Genomic DNA, 21,157 nt, shown 5'->3' on the forward strand with positions numbered 1-21,157 from the left:
TGTTCAGCATGTGCAAGGACCTTCCCACCCTCCTGTGAGACACAGTCTCTCCTTTGGTAATTGACAGCAGTTGATCTAGGAAACGTTATCAGTTAATGGGCTTCGATTTTAAAGAGTTTTCTGGCTTCTGAAATGGAAATGGAATTAACTTTTTACTTAAATCCCTTTTAAAAATCAAATGTCAATTACTTACTGAACATATGAATTACATACGGATGCTTACATTTGAGTTACATTTTCCAGATCTGTTGTAATTACTGAAATTGTTGCCAGTAGAAATGCCTGTATTAAGTCAATGCACCTTTATTTAAAAGTAGGTACCTCAAAAATGCAGTAAATTATTGCCAACAAATCTAAAATGTAAGAGGAACATTATATAGTTGTGTTACTCTGAATATTTCACAAGGTAAAGTCAAAGAAGAGAAAAAGGCACTTAAAGCAATAAATAGCCTTCACAATTTAATATTTAAAAGCCATGGCAATTGTGCTGGTATTAGAAAACTTCAGAAGAGGAAAAAGGTGACTAGAAAAATAAGTAATCAAGCCACAATCCAGGAGCAAGCTGGACAGAAAGCTGGAATCTTCCTTACCTTTTTACCATTCACAAAGAAAACAAGTTCATCTCCTGTCTCGTTTGGAGCCATCCTGCACACTTTCCAAAATTCACTCAAATAGGGCCACAGATCACCCTTCCGAGAGCAGCCCTACACCCTGCAGCGAAGTGAGCACCAGCGATGTGACAAGTAATATGAGTCTGCCTCAAGAATGTTTGACTTTATTTCTACATCGGTGCCCTGTGAAACCCCATATTATATAAGAGCCAAGGAAGAGGCGTGCCAGCTGCGTTTGGTTGGTGCCTCTGCAGCAGTAATGACAGAAAAGGAGCTGGAACTAGCAGAGTGACCCGCCCCCTTTTATATAGCAATAGATCACAATTCAGCTGCATTCCCTTTAGATTATACTGCCGGGCTTGGGGCACTCGCAGTGTGCCACTGCAAGGGCTGCCAGGAATTCACAGTATTTTGCAACACAACACAAACTCCAGGGCAGGGGGGGGTGTTCTCCCAACTATCCCTCACTGAATATTGACAAGAAAAAGCTCTGTTTCCCTTGCTGTGTGTATAGCCATCCACCTGGCATTCATCATGCAGAGGTCTCTAATGAGAGTACCTGCTTATTTAAAAACTCCTCCATACATGCACATCAGCTAGTAAACCAACTGCAAGACTCTCTCACTATTTTTCCTCACAGTTTTAAAGCTACAGTACCCTCCACCTGCAAGGACATAATGTAAAAAGATACATATTTGTCCAGATAAAAGCAATTGTAGAGAACTGACACTCTGATCCAGCACCTCAGGAGAGGTGCTGGGCTAAGACCGTAATGTTTTCACTGGGCTCTTAAAGCATTTAGACTTACCTTTTTTGCCTTAACCCTCATACCCTGGATCTTTAGGTGCATGTTGCCAGTGAAACACAGAGGAAAACAAATTCTTTGAAAAATTTTTTGTCTTCCATTTCCTTAGTGGTGGTTTCTTCTGGTTTCTCCGTTGCACAACCGTACATTGTGCGTTGTTTAAGTCTTCCTATTTTTTCTTCCAGAGTTGTCACAGAATTGTCCATAGACCCCTAGATATGACATGCGTTGGTTTCATGAATGAGATATTTAAACTCTTAATTCCAGTTTAAAATTCCTCCACAAAACAGCATGATTCCAAAGTCTCATGGAAGTTTCCTAGCACTGTACTTCATCCTGTCTGCTTCATTCTGATTTTTGTGGCTTTGCTTTCCTTCTTCAGCATACCAGGCTTATTAGTTTCAATTAGGGATTTTTTTGTTTTCTTAAAATCCCTGGGCAAGCAATACATCAAAGTCTTCCCCCCAGGAGCATCTCTGAACAATTCATAAAACAACAAAACCTAATTAAATTACCATTCTCAGAAACAGTCTTTTCTTCAGTATTTTGGAAATATGTCAGAGTGAATACAATACATACATTATTTTTTACCAGTTTTTATCTTCCGACTCATGTATTCTATCGCCCAGTCTATCCCCTAGAAAAACTATTTTATAACGTGTGCCAAACATTGTCTCAGCACTTCTTTACAGGTACTCAGTTCGCTGAAAGTACAGGTCACAGCAAACTTGTGCTTAACATCAGCTGCCTTAATCTACATTTGCTGTGAAGTTGTGCATAGCTGAACCAGTGCTGACACCTATTGTCTGGCACCTCCCACTTTGTAATTTAAGAGTAGTAGAAAAATGGTACTTTTCTCAAAGAAATCTTCAGCTCTGTTGCATTATATCTCTGTGCAAATTTACACAAGCACTACCGTCACGTAGCAAGCATCAATCTCAAAATAAGTGTACACAAGCTTAGTACTCGTAAATAGTTTTGTAATATTTTAAATAACAATTATGACTCATAACCACAGGTAACATGTTACAGCAATCTTAAAGCAACTAGCCATTACAGCATTAACACCAAAATCAAACGTGCTTAGTTTCCTAATCTGTGTTTTCCATAATGCATGATGTTCTTCTCAGGTTTAAAGAACACTTGTAATCATATCATCTCTTTTTAAGGAATCTCATGCACAAATTTTTGCCTAGCCTTGGTGATAACCTTATAGCTAAACTATCTCTTTCTGCTAAATGAGTAAACAGTGTCTTATGATAGTCCATAATGATGTTTATTTTTGACCCATCAACCTACTATATATGTAATATAAAAATAAAGATAAATACATCTACGATAGTGACCTCTACACGTAGATTACCCAGTAAGATAAAACTTCTGACCTCATCTCAACAGTGTCACTGATCACACAATACCAAATCCACTCATTCTCTCACCACCCTTGATGGGATAGTCTATTATTATACCCATTTCACGGGCAGAGAACCAAGACACCAAGAACAGAAATTTTACAAATCCTCTAAATAACTCTGGAGTATGAGAGCTTGTGCTATTGAAGTCTCTTAGCCATTTTTGGAAATCTCACCCCAAGCAGAACAGAGGATTACCAGAAATGAGAGAGAAGAAAATGTAGGAGAAAACCAAACAAACAACTGTCAGTAAACTTCTATAACATAAGAATATCTCCATTAGTATAGAACTCCCTTAAGTGAGCTAAAATTAAAAACTTTTGTCAATCAAACACAAATCGATTATGAGACAAAGTATTCTGACTTACCAGTCAGTTAAAGCCTAACGGGTTTCCCATTTTAGAAATCATTCTTTTGTCCATTCATAACTCTGAGAGAGGTATGTTTTAGAAGTTAAAAAATTCCCTGCAGTCTCCCTCACTTATTAAAGAGCTCAGAAAGCAGTTGATATTAGTCAAGAATTAAAAAAAAAAAAACCAAAACAAAAAAACCCCACAAAACACAGTTGGCTTTTCTCATTCTGACTGGTTCATCCTGCAGACCCAGCTGTTGCAATCATAACGATAATCTGTTCTGCAGACAATCGTATGCATAGGTCAATAAATGCACTCAAATTTACAGAAACACCATTCCTGCCTAAGGAGTTCACCGCCAGAATTAGGTAAGTGCATGAAAGTACAACAACAAACCAATGCCAAAGGTAACAAAGGAAAAGGTTCAAAACAAAAGTGAGAAGGTTTGTTGCTTTGTTCTCATGTTCCTTTTGTGGGAAGTTGGAGGGAAGAAAGTACAGGCAGCTCTGAAGAGGATTCTGCGGAGGGATTTATGAGGAGCCATTTGGTAAAGCAGGTAGTAAAGTCCCAGGTCAGTGCTTTAGTACAGTAGCCCACGTATCAAACTTGCCGTATTTTCACATTAACCCTGTGTGCCTGCTGCCCCCCTCTAGCAGCTGACTGCTTTTACAAAGTTATGCAGTATCCACCGTTGCTAGAACATGTGGACAGCATTTTTCAGCTGAAGTGGAAACAATTTGTTTGCTTTAGATCTGGAGATCCCTCTTCCGTTGGCACAAATACCCTTTCTGGGGATGTGCACTGGCACTCTTTTCAGAGATCTCAAGAGGTCTCCACCTGCTGAAAACAGGGGCAGCTATGAGGGCATGCCAGGTTAGTTAGGGCTTTACACACCATATCTTGCTTGTTAAAGATTCCTTTTCAGAGCATAAACTATTGGTGGTCGTGTTGCTTTGTAGTGTTGTCTGCGTAAGTTAAAAAAAACCCCACACAGTATTGATTAGACTGTGAATGTGGAGGCAGAGAGTATTGCCTGAAAATGTCTGTTCTCCTTGGCAGCACCTATTAACCACTGTTGAAGAAAGACTCCTGAGATCTGACTGGATAGGGACATTCATGCTCTATTGGCAATGTCTCACAAAAGATCTCAAAGAAAAGGAGTCTTCTCAGGCTCCTAATACAGGCAGTAAACTTATTACTTTGCAATAACAAAAATCCATAAAAGTGCCACGTGAGTATGAAACTAAGGTATTGCTTATTTTTTCAGAGGCATTTCTTAGAGTGGGGGAAAAAAAAAAATCATCAGTTTCATGCACTTTCCTATGAGGTGCCTAAATCCCTTTCTGGTTATAGCTAAAGGCTTGAAAAAAGATCATGGTCACAATGCGAATACAAATTGGATCTCCTCATTGAGGTTTCTGAGTGGATACTAGGTCATTATTCATGAATCACTAATCATTCAGTGTTCAGCTTATAATTCTATGAATATTGTCTAATTGTATGGATTCATTTCATGAATTATGACCTCTTCACCTGCATTTGAAGATGGGTGGAGTTTAATTATAGTTCTTTTCCCAGTCCTATCACCTGGCTTCCTCTGACAGCAGGAAATTAACAAAGTTAGTTAATTCTGCCTTCAGTTGAGAAGTATCCGTTTTCACTAGTCTTCAGAACAATTAGCAAAGCAAGACTTCAGTTTCAATTCATTTGCAGTTGTTCTTTCACTACCCAGTTCCAGTGGACCAAACAAGGGATGTTTCAGGTATCTGACCTGAAAAGTAACTTCTCAGGCAGGCTTTTTAATATGTGTTCCTTCATCAGCATTGTCTTCAGCAGCAGCTAACTTGACACCTATCAGTTGTCTTTTACCTGCTTCCAAGGTATCATGAGAGAGAAACTTCAGGCACCTCTCCTGAGAATCTAACTCAATAAAAACAGTAATGTATTTTAATCTTTCTTCTTAGTCTTTCTTTGTCTTCATCTGCTGACATTCTAGGAGTACCTTTTGTATTCAGCCATTATAACTCTGCCCAAGGATGCACCAGCAGGAAACAGAGTCCCCTTGCAGACACTGGCTGCTGCCTTTGTCACAGGTGGAAGCACTGTCTCCAGTGGGTGTTTCAAGGAGGAAAGGGGAGGGGGGCAGCTGCAACCACCATGTAAGAGCTCTTCATTCTTCTGAAAAGCACCTTCTCTCTGGCATCAAATAATACCCTGATATTCCAAGATCCCTTAGCTGGCAAGTAGGAGCTTCTGGGCCAGTCTAAATAAAAGCTAGTTCCCATACCATACCCCACATGGCTAATTTTCCACTGCTTTTCTTCACAGGAGACAGTCTCGACACAGAGGTCTGCCTTGCTTGCTTTCTTCTGCCCCGGTGAAGGTATGGATGAATTTTGCTCAGGAGATCATTAAATCTAGTTTTTTCTTGTCTATACACCAGATGCAGTCTAGCATATGGCTCCTTGTCAAAGCTCTGATACCAGCTATATGATGTAAACTTCTCTTTAACATACTGTCCTAAACCTGTCTGGGCATCTGGCACAAGTCCTCTGGCTGCTCTGGGTATCTCACTGCTAATCACTTTCTTATTTTAGAAAGCAGTATTTTGGTGGACAGCTTGTTCAAAAGACAAGAAATCCTCCACGGCTGCTTCCGCTAACAAAAAAAAAAGGCTTCTTGAATCAACCTAATATTTGACTATTCTGCCTAGGAAGGATTTGTATGCCAAAAGCTTGCAAGCATTCTCCAACTACTGAAGTTTGTCTAAGAAAAAGACTGCCTCTCCTCACAGACCCTGCCTAAGCAGAGACCTGTACCTCTTAGTACTTTGTGCTGCGATTTCCTTCTAGCTCCCAACTAGCTTCTACCACTAAGATGACTGGCAGTGGTCAAAAGTAGACTTATCTAAACTGGACAAGTATGGCAAGGCAGTTCCCCAGAGAATTTCAGAAGAGCTTTGTTATCAGTATAATGCAGGAAAGGAGATGCCATAATCATCACTGAAACAGGCTAGTTGTCTCAAGTTACAGCCATCATGGTCAGCTTGTATCCCTCAGACTGCCTTGATTTCTCTTCAAAACAAACTCATTCTAAATAATTTGCCACTAAGTAATAGTAACTGACAATAAACATCAGGCAGGAAAGAAAAAGCCCCACTGGAAAATCATGGACAGTGCTGGCTCAAGATCAATTGCTATAAACTCAGCATGAATCATTTAAGGTGAAAATTAGAAAAGCTATAACAGTATAGCAGTAATGTTGAAGAACACCCTTCCAAGAGGAGTGCATGAAAGAAAGATTAACTGCTTTCAAAATGAATCTTGAACAGCCTACAAACTGGATAATGTTATGCATATATTACAGAAGTTGAAACTTAATTACTTCAAGTCCTTTGTTTCCCCTCCAATCCTACCTCATGTCCAAAAGACAGATTTTTCTTAAATCATGTTCCTGATATCCTGCTGTCTCAACATGAAATAAAAAAGCATTCATACTCCCAAAGTTATTTTATTAAGATTGGACAGGGAAGAAAACTGACTGTATGTAGAAAGCCTGGAACAATGTACATCTTAAACATGTCTATGAACCCCTGACTACTGAGAAGAGATTGTTAATTACCTGGATTATTTTCAAACATAAGTACCTTATAGTCAGACTGGCTGCTTTTGGTGATAGGCTTTATGCCCAAGTATGGACATTTAAAGGCACTGAACAGAAATCTTACACCTTCATCACTCCTGAAGCTTTCCAGGCCATGAAGAACAAGTTACCTTCACTTTTCAAGAATTCACTTGGAAACCAGTTAAGAGATTGATGTCTTCCCTCCATTACGCTTCTTCCTATATTTGCATGATGAACTTACAGATCCCAAATGTTTCTGATCATTTACCATGATTTCCCTTCGTATCACCTGATGACAAATGCAAACAGTTTTCATCTCTCTTTTGAATTGGAGTGGCTTCCTTTAACAAAACTGGTTTCTCCCCACTGTTATTTTGTATCCTGTATTATTTTATATCTGAATACAAAAGATAGAGCTGATAATTTTCATGGGTCAGCAGGAGATTACTTTGCAGAACTCAAACAGGCAAAATGAGGTTGAGATATTTACCAACAAATTAATTACATGGCTGTTGCAATAAAGTATCCAGCATGACTAATGCAGACACCCAACTAGAGTACAGATACACCTGTACTTTCAGGAGAATGCTGCTGATGTATCTTGATGTAAACATGATTAACAACCTCGTTAAATTAAGATAAGATGGGCTTTAACCAAACAGGCTTGGAAAAACACTTGAGAACAACGATGAAAGAGTCAGATAAGGTATAACAATGTATGTATATAGGAATTCTCAAAGCTGCTTTTCCCAGGACAAGGTAAGTGTGCCCTAATGGTTAACAAGGTTGGGACTGTAGAAATTGGTAACAGACTGCTAGTTGTTTTCTGGTCTGTTATCTCTGTTACTAGCAATACAGGAATGTCCAATCACACCTCTGTCTGGTTTCTGCTGAGTAAACCCGCCGTTTCTTTGCAATGATTTTTCAGTGATCCTTCCAGGAGATAAAGCAGATCCAGACAAAGCATCTCAAGTTAAGTGGTCAGAGTAGCCAGCATTACTCATGTTATTAAAGACAACATGAAAAGCTATCATTTCCTTCAAGAAACTATTAGCTATTCTATATAAATAAAGACACAGTGGAGTTGTATCCAGGATTTCAAATCCATCTCCCTTGAAGACTGTGATAGTTCCACTCCTAAATTGGATTCCACACAAAAGCTCTGACATTTCTGTCCCAAGAGAGTTGCAGCAGTGGTCCTACAGTACTATTAGGTTTATTACCACAATAGAATACTTCCAATAAGAGGGAGAGATTTCCATTTCTGTGCCACAAAGCTTGCAATGTAAAACAAAAGCCTCTGAGGAAAAAAAATTAGGCTAAGAAAGCCCAGAGGAAAGACCTCGTTCTTTTATTATTTTTATGATCGTTGTTACTGCAGCAGACAATAGCTTTTAGGAGGGACTAGTGTAGAGCCTGTAATGTGCGACCTACTGCATATTCCACATCTTACAGAATATTAAGCACAAAAATACAAACAGTAACCTGCACTGAGAGCTGAAATAACAAGAATTGACAGGATTCTGGCAGCATTGACACCAAGCCATTGATATCAAATATGCAGATCCTAAGGAACTTCAATGGTCATCTGAATTAAACCCTTTCCATCATCACATCATCCCATATTACAGCTGTGCAAGGCAGAAGCAATTTTTTATCAGATCTTTTTTTCAGTGAATTTATCTGTTGCACTGGTCAACTAATACTTGCAATGTATTCATAGATTTTACTTTTTACATTTAATCCCTCTAGTCTGGAAGTTTATTATTGTCAGCCACTTTTACTGTGATGGTGAACAAAAATCAAGAACAAGGCCCCAGCCTGTTAGTCTCTTTGCCAGTTCAGAGCACAGAGTCAGTCTCTGCTCCACCACATCCACTTTAGACAAAGCAGCTACAGACTAGGGGAAGAACCACAATCTAGCAGAACACCCATAAGATCAAGGAGTGGCAGCTAATTAGATACATGATGATTACTTTAGAAACAGCAAGAACTGATGGTAGACAGGTTTTCGCTAGACTGTGTTCTGGAAGCTACATTTTATTCTGCAAAGGCAGGGTCCATTTCTTATACTTGCCTCTTCCTTTATGAGATGTAGACCTTAACCAAGCTGGCCTTCAAACTCCCACTTTGGTTCATCTATTGGATTCATGCATTGATTAGTCTCCACTTTTCTATGATTAGAACCAATACACAGACAAACAAAGACATTCAGTTATTTTATATCTACCATTTAAAGTGTACAAAACCATCCTTTCAAAAGAACATTCTTAGGAAACCAGCCTTTTTACACATCACACTTCTCATTTCTATGTGGCTAAAAAGCTAGTTTGAGTTTCTCATCTTACAGAAGAAACTATTGCAGTACAGAAATGTTAGATGACCTGACCAAACAGCAGGACAAACAGTGATGACACCAAGGGTGAAATTTTCATGAGTACTCAGTGCTGAGTTCCTTTCTCAGTACATTCAGTGGGAGAGAAGTTAAATAAACATCAAATTCTTTCTGAATAATTGCACCTAGTGAGAAACCACCCACTGTTTCCATTGAGACTAGAATCTGAACCCAGAACCTAGACCCTTTTGACTGAAACGTAACATGTACATATCTTTACTTTGTTTACAGTTCCCAGCACCGATACCCCAGCAAAAGGATGCAAAGTCAAAGTAAGATCAATTAAACCAAAAGTAAACACATGAGACTCTTCCCACACTGACCTGAGAGGCATGAAAGCAACACAAGCTTGAAGAACACCACAAGTACTACCAATTTACCTGGAAGGATTTGGGGTTTTTTTCTGGAATAAGAAATTATTATAGATTAGTTTATTCCACAGTGCATAATCCAGTGGACTTCCAAGAGCAGGATAGTTTAGGGAGTTCAAAGCATATTCTGTTATCACAACTCCTAGACATCCATTATATCTTATTTGGATAAAGATCTGTATTGAGAACAGCCACTCAACGCAAGTAACATTGCAGTCTCCTAAAATATAAACTGAATGGCTTAATTTATAGTTATTGACATCTCTTCCTTGTATCTCAGGAAAATCTCTTTAGTACAACAAGTGCTTTTTACATTAAAACCACTAATAAAAAAATATGAATAGACAAAATTGAGTACCCACCAGTTTTAGGGCACTAGTGACAACATCTTTGATTTTAAAAGATATTTTTCCCACGCTTCAAGTTTCTCAGGTCTCTTAACCTGACCAGTGTTCACGTCAGCATTTCTTATAAGAAAAAACGTAATTGTCCCTGATCCCTTACCTACGCTGACGTCAGAGGAAGTTTGGATGCAGAACGATGACACAATGTTCAGGATAAACTAAAGAAAAAAAATTAAGAACTTTCATGGTCAGGGCCTGCTGATCGGTGAAAGCCTGACTCAGCAGCGACTTAGCAAAAAGCCGGCCCCTATTGGGCGAGGAGAGGGAGCGGATCCCAGAGCTGGTCAGCTGGAGAGGTCAGCGGCAGGACCGCGGGGAAGGTCAAGGGCCTGGCAGACAGCGCCTGGGCCTCGTGCCCAGCGAGGACAGGCAGGGATGGCCAGCGGGGCACCAGCAGGGCAATTCTCTCGCCTGCCTTGCTCTGGTCGCTCCACAGCCCTCGGCAGGACCCCAGCAGAGGGATACCTCTTACCATTCACTGATGGCAACTCCTCCAGACTAAGGCTTTGTGGAGACCGGCTTAAATGCAGCGAACCCTCTCATAAGATGACATTAAAAGAAGAAAGAGGGTCTGCAAAAAAACCCCAGCCATCCCCGTACTTACAGCAAGGACAATGGGGAGCGAGCGGGTGCGCTGCCTTGAGCTCGGCGGCCCGCCCTGCCCTCTTCTGAGCCTGTGGCGCGCCATCTAGCGGCTTCCCCAAGGGCCACGGAGACCGGCGCGGAGATAACGTCACCACCGAAAGCTGGAAAAGCCAATAGTTAACGGGAAGAACGGAGATGCTTTCAAAGCAATTAAAAAATTATGAGCACAGGAAAATTTGATGGGACAAATATGATACATTTGTTTGGGAAAAAAGAAATCTCTAAATTATTTCACTTATCAGTTAGAGTCTTCTGGCTCTAGCCAGACTGACAAGGCACCATAGGATGGCTTCCTATCAGAATCAACTTCTCCTGCATTGCATAGGACACTTCAACAGCTGTCCTGACAAGCTATAAATAATTAACTTAATCCACATTGCACAAGCAACAGGGCAAAAGATTACAAAATCCATTTATGCAATGGAGACGTGTTACACCAGGACACCCAGAATACGCTTCAGCAAGCTGACTGTCCTCTTTGAGTTTTTACACATAAGATGGAAAACAGTGGGAAAAACAGATATAGCATAAGCTAAATTTGATTTAAAATAGGGAATTCCAAGGCTGGAAGAAAAGAAAAACGTTTTTAAAAATACTCATTGAGATTCTGCCATACAGCATTACTAATGTTGAACTTCAACAAAAAGAGACAACATAAAACCAACTGTTTATTCTATTTATTGCATTGTAAAACCTGAAAGGTACCTGAAATCTGGCAACCAAGATAAACCAGGATAAATAATCCATGTAAGTTTTTTTCCTTCCCCCTTTCAACTTAGGTTCTGGCAAGATGACAACAGTTTTTTGACTTTTTAAAAAGTCTTCATAAATCATTCCAGCAAATCATTCCCAATGTATTGATAATGCAAATTTCCGCAAGTGTTCTCCACAATGCAAAAAGTTTCCAAACAATTGTGACTGACTAATTACAATTATGTATACTATTCAATAATTTAAATATCATACTATTTATAATATTAATTTCCTCACCTGAAAGCTGCAAACTGTTGTCACTATTGCTTGGTGAGGCTTTATAACGCTCTTCAACTCTCAATGAAAAAAATCAAGACCAAATTCAGCATTTTTGTTCTAGCCTTTCCATATAAAGGACGTCTCAAGATCATTGCACAGTCCAGAATTATTAAACTGCTGAGCTGTTTATCCCACTTCTCACACACAAGTTTAAATAAGCATCTTTGAGTTACAAGAGCAAGAGTCAGAATGAAGATCTGGCTGCCAAGTTACAGGAATGCATTGGAACTACCTTTCCTCAAGGGACAGGAGAAATCACTCCAGATGACACCATCTTTAACAGGGCAAAACCCATACTTGGAAAAGCACATGGAGGCAACATTCTCAGAAAATATGACAATGCTCTGGTGAAGAGGTACCAAGAAAGTTATGATGTAAGAGGTGTAGAGCTTTCTTCCACTGAGATGTCGGAGGACACTTACTTCATATCATATTCTGTATTTTAAGAGTCTTCTCTCAAGTAGCATGGCATTCTGCCTGGGCCGAGCAGTTCCACAAGAGGGAAAGTGATCTTACAGGGCTCTTGGAGTCAGGCAGTCTCGCACTCCGCTGAGCTGACTGTACCCATGTTCAATGGGGGACTGTCTGTACAAATATGTCCACAGACCAAGCCCAGCAGGGGTCACAGTGCTCACACAGCCAGACATCTCATCTATGGTTATGACCAACTATCTTGAGATTCCCATCCAGCTCCACAGAACTCCTGGGTGCAAGAAAGGAAAAGCTGGCACAGATAGAGCTTAATGTTCCCTTCTTGTCATTCCTCATTTCCTTCAGCTTTTAGTCTTACTCCTCCATAATCATTGTCTTAAGACCATGAGTCTTACCCCTTTCGGCTGAGAGTTTTTACTGAGAATCCACTTGATCTTTGATTCATCCAGAACTGTGACTTCAAAAGTTCCTTCAAAGTTTCCAAACAGAGTAAATATGCTTTGACAATGAGTCCCCCTACAGAAGTTTCTTGACTGGATCCCACTACAATATCTACCCCTAAACCTTGTGGATCTCCACTGATTGTCATGAATTCCTGAAAATCCAGGTTGATTCAGGACACATCCCATATGTTTCAGTCCCTCCAGACCACATCCACTACTTGCTAGCCTGCAGAATCACACTCCACAGCAGATGACTGCTGCTTCAAGTTCTGACCATGCTGTCAGAAGAAGGTTGATTACCTTTCTGATCTACACTGTTGGTCTGGAAACATGACAACTTATTTCTCTGCCTTACATTTGTCCCCTATTCAGTTGCCTACTTCTTCTCTGCAGCTTACCAACTCAAGGCTGGTTTATGGCTCCCTTCATACAGCCTTCCTGCCATATTGCTTGAATGTCTCTCCTTTTCATTTCCTTCTCCTTGGCTGTGTTTTATAAGGACCATGCTAAAAAACACAAAGCTATGTCTTCTATTTGACTTTTTCAAAACTTGTGCTTATTAAGGTGTTGTGGTGTTTTTTGCAGGTGCATTTCATTGTTCACACTTCATCAACAGAAATTTCCCTTCCCTCTCAGTTACTGCTAGGGATCCTTCAGGCAGTTTAACAAAAGCTAAAACCTGCCCAGACAGGCTAAAAACGCATTGTGAGCAAATGTATCTCAGGCATTCAGGTCTGTCGTGGACAGACAAAATTATACATTGTTCTAAAACCAAGACTGACTGCAGAAGCAGGTCTTTGATCAGCACATTTAAATAACAAGTAGAGACCTGAGAATCAATATCTGAGTAATCAGATATATAGATTTAATATCTTGTTCACACATCCGATTCTGCTGTTTGCCCTCCCTCCTGTTCCTAAGCACTCAGCTCTCCTCAGTGAATGTTTCATGATTACACTCACCAGAATTACCTTCCGTTCTTTTATCGTCAGCTGGTTCCTCTTCCACAGGGGAAATCAAACCTAAGTACATACTACATAACAGTTTCACCTCCTTTGAAATAGTACGTGGCCCTAACACAGCCAGGATTTTGACAGATTCTCTGCACTTTGTTCCTCAGTCAGTAACTTCAGTCCCTGTAACTTCCTAGTTCCAAGAAAGTATAACCGGTTTCTTCCATTTGGTGCAAAGTGAATCTGTACCATGTTATCTATTCACCGCTTCCCCATTTCCCATCCTCTGATTAGTTTACCATTTTCCTCCTGTGGTTCTCAGTCTTCAGCATCCATAAAAAATGGTTTAAGCCCTCCTTTGTGTGTGCTTTCCTCTCCAAACAGTTAAAGTCTTTCTGTTAATGCCCTCACAGTACTTCTTCCCATAACCAAACAAGTTATAGCTCCCAGTCAGCTTCTGACACAGCTAAGCATTCCCCATCTAGGTTTCTATATTCAGCCTGGAAGATTCACCTGAACACTTTCACTCTAACTTTCTGAGCCCTGTAGTGTTTCCTAAGCAGCTTAGGAAGCCAGGAAACTGGCCGAGAACACAATCATCAGGATGAAGCAGCCACAGGTATGTCCATCTGGCAGAATTAACACCCCAGGCCCCATGAGGACAAAGTCTTGAATCATTAGCTCCCTTGACTCCCTTGAGGGTAAAAGCAGTGGACCTCCATCCTTGACTATGTAGTGCTCCTCTGCATCTCCCTTCTTATTTCAGACCTCAATGGACAGGAGGCTTAGCTGCAGTAAAGACCACCATCTGCCCAGTGAGATGGTCTGTCTAGCCCCTTGGTGTGGAGCAGTGGGTTCTCCTCCTCACAGCAGTGTTTGTGCACTCCAGGATCCAGCCAGCTGGCTTTCTCCAGCCTGAGTGTCCTGCAGATGAAAACCATGTACTCCCACGCTTGCAGTTCAGTCACCGCCTACAGTAGCTGTTGCAGATCCTTCAGTAACTGGCAGGTTTCACCTTGGGTGGTACCTCTTACCTGGCATCCTTTAACAAAAGTGTCAGAACTACATTCCCAACAAGTCAGGACCAGAACCAAGGTGGAGAGCTCCAGAGACAAAGACAGAAGCAGAAATAGCAATAGAGACAGCAGAGTGCCCTGTTTTCCCCTCTGAAAGGTAGAAAATAGGCACCTGCTGTCCACCCTCACCTGAGGAAGTCAGATGGTCTCTGCCAAACAAACAATGGTTAACTTCAGTTTCCTTGCCACCCTAAACCATCTTCATAGCCTAAGGAAAAAAGGCCTGCAGTCCAGCATAGTTTACTATTTCTCTCTTTGTTAGAAGCAAACAGCTTGATGACAGCAAGCTTTTCAGGCATAAAACAGCAGCGGACCCTAAATGAGCTTCTTCCTTTTCACACAGGTTTGGCTTCATGAACTCCATGTCTGAGGTCCCAGCTCTGCTAGACAGGAAACCCTGAAATGAAGCATCCACACCTGCTTTGCCCAGCATCTGTAACGCTTCCAATATGAACGCAACTCTTGGAGAGGACCAATTTAGACCTAGTCATGACTTCTCTAGTCCCAGACAACTTCTTCTAGTAAAGAACCCTTTGCCAGTTACAGCTTCCCCTTCTGTCCCACGATGCATCAGTTAAAGCAGTGCAGTGGGAGTCCAAAGAGCACAGCAATCTGTTCTTGCTAGAATTCTTGGACACCTTCCTACTCTTTCTTACTTGGGCATCGTTTAGTCTGCCACACCTATTTCCAGCTCCATCAAACAAGGGGCCCATCCTGTTGAGGAGTAAGGCAGCACCCACAGGAAGGCACTGACCTCATTTAAACCATCTCAGTGATATCAGAACAATAGGATAGTGCAGGGGGGTGGCACCTGCCCCATTGCTCAATTCATAGTACCTCCAAAAGGATCAGTTATCAATATTACAAAATCTTCAGGCACATTAAAGAATGCCCAGCTAAATATTTGCTAGACAAGCAAATATTAGTAATGACTGAATCCTGATATGAAAGCTATGCTTGAACCATGGCAAAGCCTCCACAACCAACTACGCTTCATTGTAATGAATGCAGGTGAGGTACATGGATTGCCAGGATGGCCCAAGTCCAATATTAGTGGAGAGCTAGAGTGTCAATGAACCAAGCTAGCTGCCTTGCTGCTGGAAAGCAGGGGACCAAAGTGTCACCTCATCAGCTGCTGGAGCGGAGTGAGAAATGCTTCAGAGCCTAACTGGAGATGCAAGGAGAAATTAACATTTGGAAATATGACATTCCTCTTCCAAAGTAAGTTATACAATGCCACAATGACCAAACCTATCTGGGAAAGAGACACAGCGGAGGACCTGAAGTCAGAGATGGGATACTACACATGCCACACACTGATCCTCCAAAGAGTACACCAGAAACAAAGCAAATAAGATTTCTGCTCTGAGTCATTCATATCACAGGATTCCACAAATTACTCAATGGTACACCATCAATGTCATCATTCTGGAAAGTTCATACAAGTCTTTATAATTAACCAGGAACTGTTTATAAATTGGCAAACCAAAGGAGACATCCCATTCACAACATAATCCTCTTGTATTTGCGTACTGTGTCTCTGAAATTAATAGAATAGAATATGAACAGTAAACTTAAAACCATCTGACTGGAACCCAATCTACCTACCAGCTCCAGACTAAGAAGGAGCACATACAACAATCCTGACATTTTGCCAAAGAAAACATTGCAAGAAAAAAATAATAATAGGGCACAAAAGTTGCAAAAAAGAGCTGCAAAGTAACAGAGAATGAAAACGTTTCCGTGTTATGAATGTTATCCATAGCGTTACACTCAAGATGTTGCTGATGTACGTAAGCCAGCTACAGCAGTGACTTCAAAGCTACACCTGTACAAAGTTGTAGAATGCTATTGTAACAGAGGAAGCATCTTATCAGAGTACTATAAAGGGTAGTTTTAGTCAACCAAACTGCTTACTAAAAAAAAATCATAAAACTCCCATATACAGAAACTCTTTTCTACAAACCATCAGTTATTTTCATTTGGGTTTTTGTAGTGTATACATCCCCAGGAGAATTATAAACTTGACTGTATGTATGCAATATCTTTCCAATTAGGCTCCCAAAGTCAATTATTAAATCTGAGATTTTACATCTTCAACGTGCATATTAAAGATTTGAGAAAAGCCTGTAGGAAACACCAGAATTCCTTTAAGTCTACTTTACACAATGTTTAAGGCTGATTTGATTGGATCTACCTGTTAAAGTTTTTAAAGCATATATTCATTCATTTTTGCACATTGCTAGTACTGGGACACATACTATTATTTTCCCATGTAATAACTTCATGTTGCTATGTTACCAAGAGCTAAAATAATCTAATGAATGCTAATTAACATTTGCACAACACTCTAATGTGGTTACTTGCAGCTTTACAGGCAGGAAAAGCTGAGACACCAAGAGGAACTCTTGGATCTTATAGTGAATCAGCAGTAACACAGGAATATAAACAATAAATCCACACTCCCATTTCTACAATGTCTGGGCTAGGCCCTTTTTAAGGGACTAAACCATCCAACTAATTCTATTACTTCAAAATATTGCTTCAAATTTGTTGAAATTGATATTACAGCTTTCCACCCCATACTGATGGGTTTGATTTTCATTTACTCTAGATTCTTATAAGAAAAATTAAGGTTTCTTCTTAAGTTATTAGAAAGCAGCAAATGCAATACTGCAGAGCTAAATGAAGAAAGTTGCCACAGTTTAACTTCCAGCTCCCACCTGCTTCTGTGGCAGAGTGGGCAGGGGAGAAGTTCTCCAGGTCTACATACAGCATTCACAGGTCTACATACACAGACATTTCCACCAGTCTCTCCTCCCGGCTGATCCAGCAACAGACCACAGGAGAAATCATTGACTATAGCCAGAGCTCTTCACTCTCCTTTTGCCTGCAAATTCCTCCTTTCCCCCCAATAATCATATTGTGCAGATGTTACCAGAGATCATCTCATACTTTTGGTTACAGCTCTATCTTCCCACATATCAGTAAGGCCATTTGCTTTAGCATTTTTAGAACAGAACACCAGCTGTCAACTTCAGAGCCCTCCTCAGAGGAGGATCTGGCACACACAAACTCGGAGAAAAGCCAGTCCCCAGTCTCACCTTACCCCGCCTGCTTTCAAGACACAATGAACACACTCCTGAAATAAACATGGCCATCCAGGAAAGATTTGTCCTGCAGAGACAAATCCAGTCCACATATCAGTTCAAACACTCCCATCACCTGTAAAGATCACTTCCAGATGTGTTTACATCTCTTTGGAAGGTTTAATTTTGGACTATTAAAAGTCCATTCAATCAAAAAATTGCGAAAGCTTGGTGTCCTTCACCAAGGGACATGAAACTGAGCAGTTATGCAGATTGCTCCAGGGACTACCAACTGCACAAGCTTTGTAGAACCTTGTCATTTCATCTTGCCAATTTGTTTGCATAATAGTTAGAAAGTGGTGTTGATTAAATTTCTCCTGCAGTTTGATGGGCCAGTGCTAACTTGCCTCTGGTTCAAAGCCAAAACATAGAATAAAGGGAAAACTAAAGCATTTGTAAAAATCAGTATCTTGTGCTTAATTAAGCTGCTAATGTTTCTCTTAAATTTAGGTAACTATTTCCTAGTCGGTATTGTACCAATTCCTCTAAGGTAACCAGAGCCCTTAACAGTTACACTGACTCTACTACAGTTAAATCTTACTTTATATTTCTCCAGTCTAGCAATTCTGCCTCTTGAAGTTTGTTCCTTTTAAATAGAGAACGTATCCAACCCAAAGTGATCTTCATTGATTTATGCCAGTTAAGAATCTGAAAAGGTTTGCTGCTGCCACCTGAAATAGATGTATACTCACTCTCACTTTTTTTTCTAGATCAATATCCATGATTAACAGTGATGGAGTTTTCCTGTGTATTCAGTTTAACGCTGATAAAATTAACAAGATCATGCTATTAGCAAGATCATACTATTAGCAAGATCATCCTAGCAGGGCCATGGATTAAACTTTAACATTCAGAAGTTCTACATAAAGCTTTATGCTGCTGGGCTGGACAATTAATACAACTTCGGTCTTAGCAGTTAGGCTCAAAATTCATTGTCCATGTGACTGTAAGAAGTCAGACACCCTGAAGTCCGCTAATCCTGGTAATGATATAATCAATAAGACAGTTGTGTTTATTCTAGAACGAGTACCATGAGATTTTGTGCCTGAAGTGCAGTCTACAGATGACACTTGATTCCCTAGTGATAATGAAGACAATTACAAATAGCATCAAGCCAGTAATGATGATTTTACAGGTAACGGTGTCCATTCTATTTCCAGCTCAGATAATGAAATATCCTACAAAGATGTGTTTACAACCACTTGGTAAGACCACAGTAAACTGAAGCAATTCAAACTAGTTCTGGTTTTTCCCCACTTCCATTAATAAAGAATGTCATGAGATGTCCATTATCATGAGATCTTTTCAGATTACAAATCCATCATTTGCAATAAATAATTGATGCTAACACTTTAATAAGTCACATGAAAGCACTCATTACTACCTGACTAGCTTCCGCTTGTGCTTAACCACAGAAGTAAATTACTCCCATGGCCTCCAATTGACTGACACACCTCTGAAAGCCTAACATCACAGGTAGGAGGTCATTTTTACAAATGCGTGTATGCTTTCCCATCACAATCACAAAAGAGTGCACGCTGACTGATTTAAGTAACCTGTTGCTTTGAGACGAGTATGTGAAGTATTATCATGACTTTGATCCATCCTTGTGTTGAAAATCTCTAGATGATCTATCAGTTGCAGCTTGCAACACCTTTCCAGCCTCTTCCCCACTTACGGGGAATGGCGTAACCCCAAACAGAGCTAATGCAGTTTGGAACATTCACCAAGTATTTTACTGTTCCCACAGCACATGGCTGGCTTAAGGATTATTTATGACAGGAACACCCATGTCATTAATCCTATTGGCAAATGGTAGAAATAGAAAATGCTGGAACTAAAGCTTTTTAAGAGTGCTACAAAAGGACAAGATTTTGCCCAAACACAGTGAGAGCCTACAAAGCATATTCTGACGAAACACAGCAACCTTACCTACGGTTGCAGCAGAGACAGTTGCCCTATCTTATGCCTTCAGGGAAAGGTTTCTTAGGAACAGTGCTATCATCTAGCCCCTCCCTAGTTTAGTATTCTTTACAACACTTAATTTAACCACAGCTAGGGAAATATCCATATGCTTTTCTTTTTTGCAAAGCATTATATATGTTTCTTATGTCAGTGATGAAGGGAACAGGGAGGGAAAAAGCCACACAATGCCTTTCAAAAGAGGATGAAACTGATACTGAATATTTTCCTAGTTCAGGTAATCTTTGTTTGTTTCATGAAGGAAATTAATTCAGCCATGGAGAATCTTCCAAATCTTCTAGTCATACCTTCTTGCAAGTTCAAGTGTCAGGCCTAGAATTTCCTGAACACACTAATCTATTGTTGAGACAGGCACTCCTTGAGAAGTGGTTTGTCATATCCTGCTAAAGACAGTATCTGTCATAGCATAGAAGATGTGGGAAGCAGTATGTGTAAGTATTTACCCTGGCTAAACACTGCATGAACCATTTAATCTCCTGTCTCCAAAGGCAATCGTACTACCTTTCAAAAGCTATATAAATAATTTTGTTCTACTTTTTGCTTCTCCTTTTATTATTTTTGCAACATCAAAACACATGCAAGCATATCTTCATCATTGCCACATTACAGTTTTTCTTCTAAGGCACCTACGCCCCGCAGCCTTCCCAGCCATAGCGTATCAGGGAAGTGCTTCCCTGCAGTCTGTCACCCATCATCCTGCGTTGATTACGCAGGTTGTGCTCTCTGCAAAGACAACTACTTGCAACACACTGCCAACTCCGTTCCAAACCCAAGTTCTCTTAAATTCCAAGTTACTTTTCCCATGAACTAAGCATTCAGCTAAGCTCAATCCAAGGACATATCTCTGATGTTTATCTACACAATGAAGTGAACTTCCCTGTATCCACCGCAGTGGCAGTGCTAATGCTTGTTAGCCAGTGGAAATCAACAGATCACATCCATGAAAGACTTTCTTGACAAAAAACTGCTGTGTGAACACAGGAGGCCTGGTTTCCACCCACGTGTTGCTGCATCAGCAGAGCCAAGGGAAAGGGAGCTGGTGTACTCTGTGTCACAAAAACAAGATCATACCTCAGATTTACACTACACTGGTCACACCTCTTTCAGGTACTCTTGCTAGCTGTCCCAAAGAATATATATGTAGAGTGTACAGACTACACTCTCCACTTGCCCTAAAAAGTTACCCTGCCAACTTGTTAAGGTAGTGCTTTTGCCCCATAAACCTAAGATCAAAGATCTTAGGAATGTCCTGAAGTTCCAGGACCCTCTGCTGTTGCAGACACCTCTTCCCCCTTCAGTTTAAGAAGCTCAGGCAAGCCAGACAACAGAACTGCTAATGAAGTTGTGGGCTTGTTGCTGGTCTTTTTGGGTTTTTTTTGGTTTTGTTTAAGCAAGACAGTCAAGAAAGATTGTTCCTCATATTTCCCAGCACTAGTTCAGCCCACTCACTATTTTTTCAGGCAGTTAAG

General features: G+C 40.4%; 1 protein-coding gene across 1 annotated transcript in view; it reads right to left on the bottom strand.

Moving 5' to 3' along the window:
* The window catches only part of XDH (xanthine dehydrogenase), a 51,766-nt gene extending 50,926 nt beyond the window's left edge, over window positions 1-840 (bottom strand). The window contains exon 1 of the mRNA XM_009704857.1: window positions 591-840. The gene's annotated coding sequence lies outside the window, so the exon portion shown is untranslated. The remainder of the gene's footprint in view (window positions 1-590) is intronic.
* Between the last annotated feature and the right edge of the window lie 20,317 nt (window positions 841-21,157).

The sequence above is a fragment of the Cariama cristata genome, unplaced genomic scaffold, assembly GCF_000690535.1.
Source record: "Cariama cristata isolate BGI_N322 unplaced genomic scaffold, ASM69053v1 scaffold2180, whole genome shotgun sequence".
In the NCBI taxonomy this organism is placed as follows: Eukaryota; Metazoa; Chordata; class Aves; order Cariamiformes; family Cariamidae; genus Cariama; species Cariama cristata.